This window comes from Ictidomys tridecemlineatus, unplaced genomic scaffold (assembly GCF_052094955.1).
Source record: "Ictidomys tridecemlineatus isolate mIctTri1 unplaced genomic scaffold, mIctTri1.hap1 Scaffold_36, whole genome shotgun sequence".
In the NCBI taxonomy this organism is placed as follows: domain Eukaryota; kingdom Metazoa; phylum Chordata; class Mammalia; order Rodentia; family Sciuridae; genus Ictidomys; species Ictidomys tridecemlineatus.
Window position 1 is genome coordinate 1581133 of NW_027522439.1, and position 10624 is coordinate 1591756.

Sequence of the window (10624 nt, forward strand, 5' to 3'; positions counted from 1 at the left end):
GATACCATCTTGTATTTTTTGTACCCAAAAGTTAGTAGAGGTCACTGAAAGTGCTTTCAGATTTTCTCCTGGTAACACTGTGCCTGTGAGGGGTCCCTGATAGAACAAGAGCATCCTACAATCTCAGTTAAATGTGACACCAAAATAAGGATCTAGAAGATTGAGGGGGTCTAGGATAAAGAGTCCTCTATCTGCCAGCCTGGCCCTTCAGAGGGAGTCTGAGAGTCACAAAAGGATGGGAACTAATGGCCCTCTTCTCCCTGTCCTGAACCTCACATCCATGTTTCTCTCACAGTTACCCACTCTCTTTGCCTCAACTTCACTGTCAAATCTCAGTCCAGACCTGGGGAGTCCTGGTGTGAAGTGCAGGGCTCAGTGGATAAGACTGCTTTCCTTCAGTATGACTGTGAGAGCAATAAGATCAAACCTTTGTGTCACCTGGGAAGGGAGGTGAATGCCACCAAAACATGGACACAATTGACCGAAATGCTGAGAGAACTGAGGCAAGATCTCAGGATGATCCTGCTTGACATGGACTTGGAAAAAAATAAGACCATGGGTAAGTATGGAATGGGGTGAAGAGATAAAACAGGAGAGAGGAAGGGATGGAGTGTACATGTGGAGGAGGCTCTGGATGTATTTGTGTAAAAGAGATTAACATTGGCCCAGCCTTAGAGGGATGTGGGGCTTAATGGGCAAGAAAGGGCAAATCTGGAAGAAAAGAATACAGGCCTCTAAATGTGCAGAGAAATGCTCAACTTATTGGGAGGTGATGAATCTATCAAGAGTGAAAGATGATAGTTTTGTTGTGTATTGCAGGTCATCTCACCCTGCAGGCCAAGATGTCTTGTCAGTTTGAAGGAAAAAATCACATTGGTTCATTCTGGAATTTCAGCATTGATGGACAGCCATCTCTATACTTAAATGTGATGCACATGGAGTGGACAGTGATTAATCCTAGAGCCAGAGGGATCAAGGAGAAGTTGGAGAATGAGAACGAACTGACAGAACGTTTAAGGAAGGTCTCCATGGGAGATTGCAATCAGTGGCTCGGGGAATTCTCAGAGAACTTGGAGGAAATGCCAGGTAGAGAGCTGAGTTACTATGAAACTCAGCAGGATGGGAAAGATGTGGGAATTCTCTTTAAAGGTCTGATGACTTCCCTGTGGGGTGTGAGCATGTGCATATAATGGAAAATTTGATGGGCTGAATGACTGACTTCTTCATCGGCTTCTTGACTGGACAATCAGTGATAGCCATGTGGATTTGTCACTAGCCTCCTTTCTCATCTCACCTCCCAAGGTCTCTTCTTTACAGAAGCCCCCATTGTCCATTAATCAATGATGCAGTCATTAATGGTCGGCCAACTAGTTCCCAGGTCTCTATATATATATATTTCTGTAAACTTCCAGGCCTTCTCTTGTTACAACAAATTGGATGGACTTTTGCTGTCCCCTCCAGTTGTAATGTGAGCTGTATAAGGACATAGCACAATCTCTGTTCATCTCTGTACCCCCAGGACCTGGTAGAATAATTGTCCCATGATGAGTCAGTATATATGAGTTGAATACACTGTATGGGGAAAACAGGTGCTGACCAATGGATATTTTTAATTTTGACAGGGATTTTGCTCTTTTGTTTGTTTTAGCACCAATATCAACAGTCCCAGTTACCAGTGGGTCTCCACGTACCTCATCTGTTTCAGTGACCAGCTTAGGGATCATCATTGACTTAATTTTAGTCGTCAGTCATCATCATCTTCATGCCCATCAAGTTGTATAGGAAATCAACAGACACCATGAAAGGTGAGGAATAGTCTGTCCTCTGGCCTTTGGGTGGTGCTGTCTCAGTCTGGTAGGGCCTTAGGACAGGTGTCCCACCAGTTTCACCCAAGCCCCTGGCCACTGATATCTCTCCACAGAAGTAATGCCCTTCCTTAGCCTTGAGCACTGCCCATTCCACAGTAATGCTGGAATGACTGCTGCTGAGTAGAGGAGGCCACTGTAGGTAGCACAGCAGTGCAGTGAGAGGAGGGACACATAGGAGTCTCCTCCTGAGTGGGGCAGTGCCTCAGATCTGGAGAATCTGGTGGGTGTTGGCTCCAGATCTTTGGTTGAGGAGTTATTTGCTCTCTGGGAAAATATAACACAGGTTAATAGTTTTCCTTAATGTGTAGAAGCTGTTCCATCAGCTACTATGTCTTCTGTGGACCATGGGAAGGCAACATCATCAGACCACTTTTGGTGGCAAGAAGTGTCCTTAGATGACTGTCTCTACTCTGCCACTCTTTCCAACAAACTTTCCTCCATTTGAGTGGAATTGGAAAGCCTGTAGACATTTTCCTTATTTATAGAGGAAGATGATTTAAAAGGATATTTATCTTGGTTTAATGAGGTTTATCTATGTATTCACACTTATTTTTGTATATAATTAAGTTACTGATGGACAGAAACTACAAGTCAACTCTGCTAACTCACTAGATATTATGACACAAATGATTAAGGCCATAGAGTGAAGTGACATGTGGATATATTAACATCTTGTTGTGACACCTGGCACAAAAGACTCTTAGCAACCTTCATTGCAACCCAGAGGAACAAGGCATGTTCTGTCCGAGGAAGATTGGATCTGAAGCCCTGGAGGTGGGCAGGAGGCTCTTTCAGATATTCTTTCCTTAAGGGCTCTGCCGCAGCCTTGGGGATAAGGGCTGCTCCCCAGACACATCATCTATGAATCTTTAGAGCTGTTTCCCTCTCAATAGATAATCACTGTTAGAATTAATGATTCCTCATACTAAACATTGCCTCTATAAATTACTTTAGTTTTAGTTTCACAATTGGACCTAGAGTGACACCACTGCTCTCCAAATCATTATTCTGTATTATTTTGGCATGGCCAATGAGTAACTCACCACACAAATGCCCCTTCCCAATGCATACTTCTCAGTCTTCTCTAAAACTACCAGTGAAGTTCCCAGTGACTGGATACGCTGAAGCAGAAGGATCACAAGTTCAAAACCAACCTCAGCAACTTTTTTTTTAAATGGCATCTTTTTTTTCTTATAATATTTTTGTTTTGTTTTAGTTATTTATTTTTAGTATTTTTATTTGCTCTTTTTAATTATACATGATAGTAGAACGTATTTTGACATATCATACATACATGGAGTATAACTTCCCATTGTTGCGGTTTTTACATGATGTGGAGTTACACTGTTCATGTATTTATATATGAACATAGGAAAGTTATGTCTGATTCATACTGTCTTTCCTTCTCCCACCCCCCTCTGTTTCCCCATTTACCTGTGTCTAATCCCGAGAACCTCCCCTTATTGTGAGTCAGCCTGCAGCCTCAGTAGCTTAGTGAGGCTAAGCAAGTTAGGAAGACTGTATCAAAAATAAATAAATTTCAAAGCACTGGCAGTATAGCTCCGTGGTACTGTGCCTTTGGATTCAGTTTCCAATATCAAAAATTTCTATTTCTTAATAAAAAGTAAAATTGTATAAGTAAATATTACCTAATATGTTCAAAAGATTAGTCTACCATTCATGTCAGTATGAAACACATGAGATCATCTGAACAGGTAAATGTTGTTGCCCCTGTACACCCAACATAGGAAGCCTATTTAAGAGCTGGAGGAGCACACTTGTTTCCTCTTGGAGTTCTCACAATTTGTCTTGAAAACTGGTTCAAGAATCTTTTACAAAAAAAATATATTTTCCAAGTCTCATAACAAGAAGACTTAGGTAGTCCTTCTATAACTCTCCTCTAAACCAGCACTTCTCAACTACAGATGATTTTGTCCATCAGTGGAACATTTGGCACTTTCTGGAGGCAAATTAGGCTATTACAACTGGGTAGAGGGTGCGAACTATCTGGCCCAAATGGCAGTAATTATCAGGCTAAGAAATCTCTCAGAATTTGGACTGGCCTGTGCCCATTGCCCATAACACATTACCACACGTCGCTCACATCCTCCTTGGGTGAGGAAGTGGGTACCCATCAGAGGGATGGACTGCTGTGAAATAAAAGCAAAAGGCAAGAATTATATATTTTCAAAGCAATGTCATGACCTGTTTAGCTGACCAGAGGGGTCTGACTTCTAACAAAGAAAAAGCCCATGCTTGCTTATTTATAGTGGTACAGAACAAAGGGGATAGATAGAGATTTCCTTGGGGCAGGAAGGTGGACAGGATGAGAGTGGAGACAAACAGGTTGTTTATCCTTGGCAGGTTATTCCTATTTCCAGTGGCTGTGTTTGAACAGGAGCTTAGAGCCAGGTCAGGATCCCAGCATGATCTGGGATATCTCCAACTAGAGAATTCTACCCAGGAGTCCTGGAAGACTGACTTCCCTGCCTTAATGGCTCCAACATTGTACAGTTTGCATACAGTTCACACATAGCTCCTAACACATAACACAGTTCCAACAGTGGCCAATCTTATTGTCTGCACATTCATCAGAGCCCAGGAATGGAACTTATTTGCACAGGAAATTAGAATTTACTAGAATACTGAGGACTGTCATTATCCTGGCTCTCCCCAGGGGCACTCCTATTATCAGGTCTATTCTCTTCCTCTAAGTCCAAGATTCACTCCTTTTGGCTGAACTCTAGAATTATTGTTCAAACTGAAGTAAGGCAGAAAATCATTCAGTGCTTGAAGCTGACAAACATGAATGTCAATACAAAAGGAGCACCCAGTTTGAAGCAAGAGATGGTGATCAGAAAAAAATGGAAAGAACCAGACACTAAAGGGATGGTTTATAACTAATTATTGTAATTTCTGACTGCAAAATTGATTCATACTGATCACAGATTGTTTTAGTCAGCTTTTTCACTGCTATGACTAAAAGACCCAACCAGCACAACTGTAGAGGAGGAAAAGTTTATTTAAGGGCTCACAATTTCCAAGGTCTTATTTCACAGAAGGCCAGCTCCATTCCTCGAAGCTCATGGCACAAGAGTGTGACACAGGGAAGCAGCTCTCATGTTATCAGAAAGCAGAGAGAAATATTTGCCAGAAACAAATATATACCCCATAGCCACACCCCACTGTCCTTCAGTAATCACTCAGTAATCCCATCAGGTATTAATTCGCTGGCTGGATTAAGGCTATAACCCAATCATTTCTCCTCCAAACCCTCTTGCATTGTCTTACACATGAGCTTTGGGGGGATACCACATCTAGACCATAACACAGACCATTTGAAAATCAGTAATATATAGCCAAGTGCAATGGCACCTGTAATCCCAGCAGCTCAAGAGTCAAGGCAGGAGGATTGCAAATTCAAAGCCAGCCTCAGCAATTTAGTGAGGCCCTAAGTAATTCAGTGAAACTCTGTGTCTAAAGGGCTGGGTATGTGGCTCAGTAGTTGAGTGCCCCTGGGTTCAATCCCCAGTACCCCAAACAAACAAACAAACTTACATGTATGTTAACTACTCAAAGATAATTAGTATGGGTAGCATCAGGAAGATCGACAAATAGGAGTGCTTCAGCTTCATCCTGCCCCATTCATACAAATTCACCCAGCAAATTTCCAAAGACAAGAACATTACCCTGGGAGTGAGCCTAGACAACGTTTCTCAAGAAATGCAGGATTCAAAGGGTAAGTGAAACAGCTTTTCCCATGCTGTCCGTCCCCCAGCTGGAATGAAACCACACATATCCCCCTACACATAAGAGCTTTTACAGTGGAAAATGTGAGGTGGAGGTGGACATTCAGCTTCACTGATATTTTGGGGCTCTTCACAAGAGGCAGGCCCCTCTCTTGCCACCCCCCCCAAAACAATTGGGAGAACTTGCAGAACTGGATTAACTGTAGCAACTGTAAGCAAAAATAAAGAGCCCACAGCAAAAGATGTGCATATCTTGGTGGTTGGCCTATGCTTTGGCCCAGGGAACACTATAAAATTCTAATATTTACCGGGCAGCTGTAGCAATCCTGGGCATACAGCGGCACTAGTGGTTCAACAGCTGCAGCAGAGAGACCAATCCAGATAGTCTGATGGGACTTTCTGAATTGAATGCCTCTTGGAAAAACTCACAGGACAAAGTTAACTAGGAAAACTGAAATAAATATACATATCTCAAGCATCATATTGTACATAAAAATACATACAATGTTATCCATTTTTTAAAAATTATAAAAATTAAAGGCTCAGCCAACTAAAAATAAAAAAGAAAGCTGGGTGTGATGATGCATGCGTGTAATCCCAGCAGCTCTGGAGTTGAGGCAGGAGGATTGTAAGTTCAAAGCCAGCCTCAGCAATTTAACAAGGTCCTAAGTAAACAACTTAGTGAGACTCTGTCTCTAAATAAAATATTAAAAGGGCTTGGGATGTGACTTAGTGGTTAAGCGACCCCTGGGTTCAATCCCTGCTACACACACACACACACACACACACACACACACACACACACACACACATATATATATATATATATATATATATATATCACATCCTCACATTTCATGAGCAAACAATTAAAATATAACTTATAGTATGCATAAAGTGTCTCCCCCATGCAAGCCTGTATCCTCTGGTATTAGCCACACACTCAAGATAAAGTTTGATTAGATGTTTGTAATCCTCCCAGGAAGTCTTAGCACATGAGAATGTATCACCCCTCCCCCCGGAAGTTGATGAATAATGTCACTTTTCTGTTAAAAATCGTTGTACCAGTTAGCACTCCTAGCATAGTAACAGTTCCACTTCCCTTTCCAAAGCTGGGCCTTAACAATTACAAGTTTTTACAAAAAATTGCCCCGATGAAATGATGCAGTTTTAAATTGGATCAATTTGCACAGCAATTTATTCTAAGAAATTGTATAGAGGTTCATACACATATGGTTATTCCAAAGTTTTGTTTTTTGTTTGGTTAAAATAACTAACAGGAGACTTTCTTTATCTTCATCAACAGACAGCTAGTTACATATAAATTGTCAGTCATTCCATTCATTGCCTTACAGAGTTAAAAAGAAAAGTACCTGTACAACGCGATGGTCTGGGACTATCTTGAATATGTATTATTTTAAGATATAAACTGAGAACAACTGAATGTATATGGGCTCATATTTGCTTTGAAAATAAGCATTAACCCAGCTCTCCTTTTCATAGTGAGAACATTGTTCCTATAACCTATTCCGAGTTTGCCTGTCCGATTGCAGAAAAATAAATGTACTAGTCGTCTACTGCTCTGATTCTGCAGTGCCCAACAGTCAATCAATCTTATTGTCAGATCAGAACAAAAACACAGTCCCAGCCCGGAAGCTTGAAGGAGTCTCTGCTTTGGTGGCAAACAGCTGGGAGTGTGCTGGGCCGACTTCTCCGCCCCAGCTCGCCTGATCCAGCTTCCAGGCTGGAAATGAGCACTTTCTCCTCGTCCACCTCCCCCCCCCCCAGTACAGCAGAGGTTACCCGACAAGACGTCACCACTACACACAAATCTCCTGTGCTTTTTTAAACACACGTTTAAAATGAAGGGGAAAAAAAGCAGCAAAACTCGATTGGAAAAAAGTTGCAAAACATGTTTTTGATAAAACCATTTTCTATGGAAAGAAAAGGGGGGAGACTTGAAACTCGGGTGTAGAAACCTAGGGAAAGCGGCCTCTGTCCGTTAAGTAAAAAGTCTGAAATTTATCACCAAACCTCTGCAGCAAAGGCAGGAGAAGCCTCGGGAAGCTCCGCTCCGCGACCTGCCCCGCCCTTAGCAGGCCTCCCAGACCTGCGACCGGCCCCGCACCCTGCTCCCGCCCCTGTCCTGCGCACCAAGGGTCTACGTGCCAGTCCCGCCTCACCTCACCCCGCCCTGTCAAGCTCCCCGTCCCGCGCGCGGTCCTCGCGCCTCACCTCCGCCCGCCCTTGTCCTGGGCGCGGTCCCTGCGCCTCACCTTGCCCCGCCCCTGTCCCGTGTGGGGTCCTCGGGCCTCACCTTGGCCTGCCCCTCTCCCTCGCACAGAAGGATTACGCCCCGTTCCGCGCGTGGCCCGCACACCTCGGCACCCTCTTGCGCTCTGTCTAGTCCAGATATGGATGTGGGTACCCTCACCTGGCTCTTTTCTGTCAGCACCGGTGAGTTCCCACATTACAATTTAAGGGGTGTGGCAGAGGATCACTGGGACAGGGTTCCAGTCCAGACACCAGATCACAGGACTGAGCCTGGGTCCCTCCCCAGGCCCCTCCACCGCCCCCGCGGGGTCAGTCCCACCTGGTGCAAGTGTCTGGCTCTTCTCCTGAGGCCCTCGAGAGGAGCGAGAAAGAAAAGGGCAGGAGGTGGGAGAGACAATAGGGAAGGAGACCACAGGCTGGCAGTCTCTGGTGACATCTCGCAGCCAGGAAGCGGAGCCAGAGCCACAACCCCCAGGACCAGGTGTGGTCGTGCACAGGGGCGTGATCCCCCCAGGGTCAGGACAACAGACACTCCAAGACCCAGCTCTGCTCTACAGACTTTCACCCACTGCAAACCCTCAGCATCCCAAGGCTGTTGACTCTTGAACTTCCCACCACACTTTGCCTGGGGATCTCAGCACATGCGCCCACAGAGCCTCACCAGCCAACAGCCACAATCACTTTTCTGTGATTCAGTGAGCCACCACCCAGCTCACCTCCCTTCACTCCTTTTCTCATCTAGCCACGCCCCATCCAGGGCCTCCCCAGTTCCCTTCCTCCTAGGGACCCTAACCTCCACCAGGACCACCTGGCACCATATGCCTCTGCCTGAGGACATACCCTGCAAACATCCCCCACCTCACCCAAGATCCTAAAGCAAGAGCAGGGGCCCCATTTCTCTAATGACCCTGGTGATGTTATACAGCTGGGGGTCTTCCTAAAAACTGAGGCAGCTGGAAGACCCCCATCTTCAAACCCTGATTCTTTTGATCAACTCAGAAAGGTTTCAGACATTGCTCAAAGTAGGAAAAGGGACATTCTCAAGGGAGAGAGTGGGTCCTCTCAGAGGGGAGAGACAAAGAGCACTCTCCTGTGCTCCAGTTCTTTCTTTGGGGGGTGGGGGCAGGAAAGTTTCCAGAGAGTCCCACCAGGCCCACCTCTTGGCTCTTGACTGACAGCAGGGTGACATCAGAATTTCAAGTCTGCTTTGCCATGACAACTCTGTCACCTTGGCCCATGCTGACTGGTTCTATCTGGATTCTTAATCATTTTTACAGGTTTTATGGTTAGGAGGAATTATCTTTATCTTCCAGAATCTGGTCTGTGAAGGGACACATAACTTGGGTTATTCTTGTCAATGTTACTTCCTGCCTGAATTTCCTTGTAGATAATAGTTTGCTGAAGAATAAGACATATTCTTTCCACTTTGGTTAGTCAGGGCTGCAGATAAATTGGTTTTTGGCAAAGAAAGCATGTGGGGGTGAAGAAAGCATGTGGGAATCAGCACAGTGGGACATTTCATAGAATTATTCTCTAAACGTGTGTTCCCACCCTCCTCATCTGTCTGTCCCCTAACAGCAATGGTACATCTATACATTTCTGTAGTAGCATCTATAGACTTCTGACCTTGGATCCTAGCCTCATCTAACTCTTGAGGATCCAGCATCATATAAGGGTATAAAGTAGGCACAAGTTGTTTACTTTCTCCATAAAGGCAGATAGTAAGGGGTGGCAGGCCTCTGCAGGCCACACTATAACTGTCTCTATATGAAGTACTCATGAGAGCAACTGAAGACTACATGCCAATGAATGGGGCACTGGCATAGATTTCTATGCCCTAGTTTTCTCACCCTAGATTAGGGTATCTCCTGTGTCTCCAGTGTTGGTGCCCATCCTTATGCTGTCTTTCCCAAGTGATTCTGCAGATGCATATTTTATGCTCCTGTGGCTTCAGATGGTCTGGTGTTTAGGAGGGGTTCCTGTAGATTGAGGCCTACTGTACCCCCACCCACACTCACACCCTTTGCTGCCCAGTGGATTCTTCGGTTCATGCGGATTATAGGGTACACTTTCTAAAGCCACAGGTGTGAGCTCAAGGTGAAGTGATACACTTAGTAGAGGACAAATGTGTGTTCTCCAGGATGGGATACTATTTTAAACATATTGGTCTGGGGAAAGTAGTGTCAGAAGATTGTACTTGACCCTCTCTACTAGGGTATCCCTGACTCCACAGGTGACTCACTAAGTCCATGGATGATTCATTTCAGTTACAAATTCAGAGAATTTGAAATAACCATTGAATGGATCTGTGGCCCCAGACATCTAGGAGAAGAACCTGGGACAGGTCCATTCCTGGCCCCATGTGAACCTTGTCAGAACCAGGGGGCCATCATGATGCTTCTTGAGACAGGGTCTCCCTATGTTGCTTAGGCAGATGAACTTCTAGTCCTCTTGACTCAGGCTTTTGGTACCTGGAATTACAGACACATGCTACCATAACAGGATCAACTTTTAAAAATTTTTGTTATATACATTTTTAATGGTTGATTTTTTTGCCCATTTCATTAAACTCTTATTACAATATGATCATTTCTGTGTTTTTGTTTCTGATATGAGTGAGACATGATCTTTTTGTTACCTGCTCCCCATTCTTGGTATCTATTCCATTGTTGTGTAAGTGATCAATATTTATTAATATTACTTATTAATATTGAGTTGATTTAACAGTTTAGT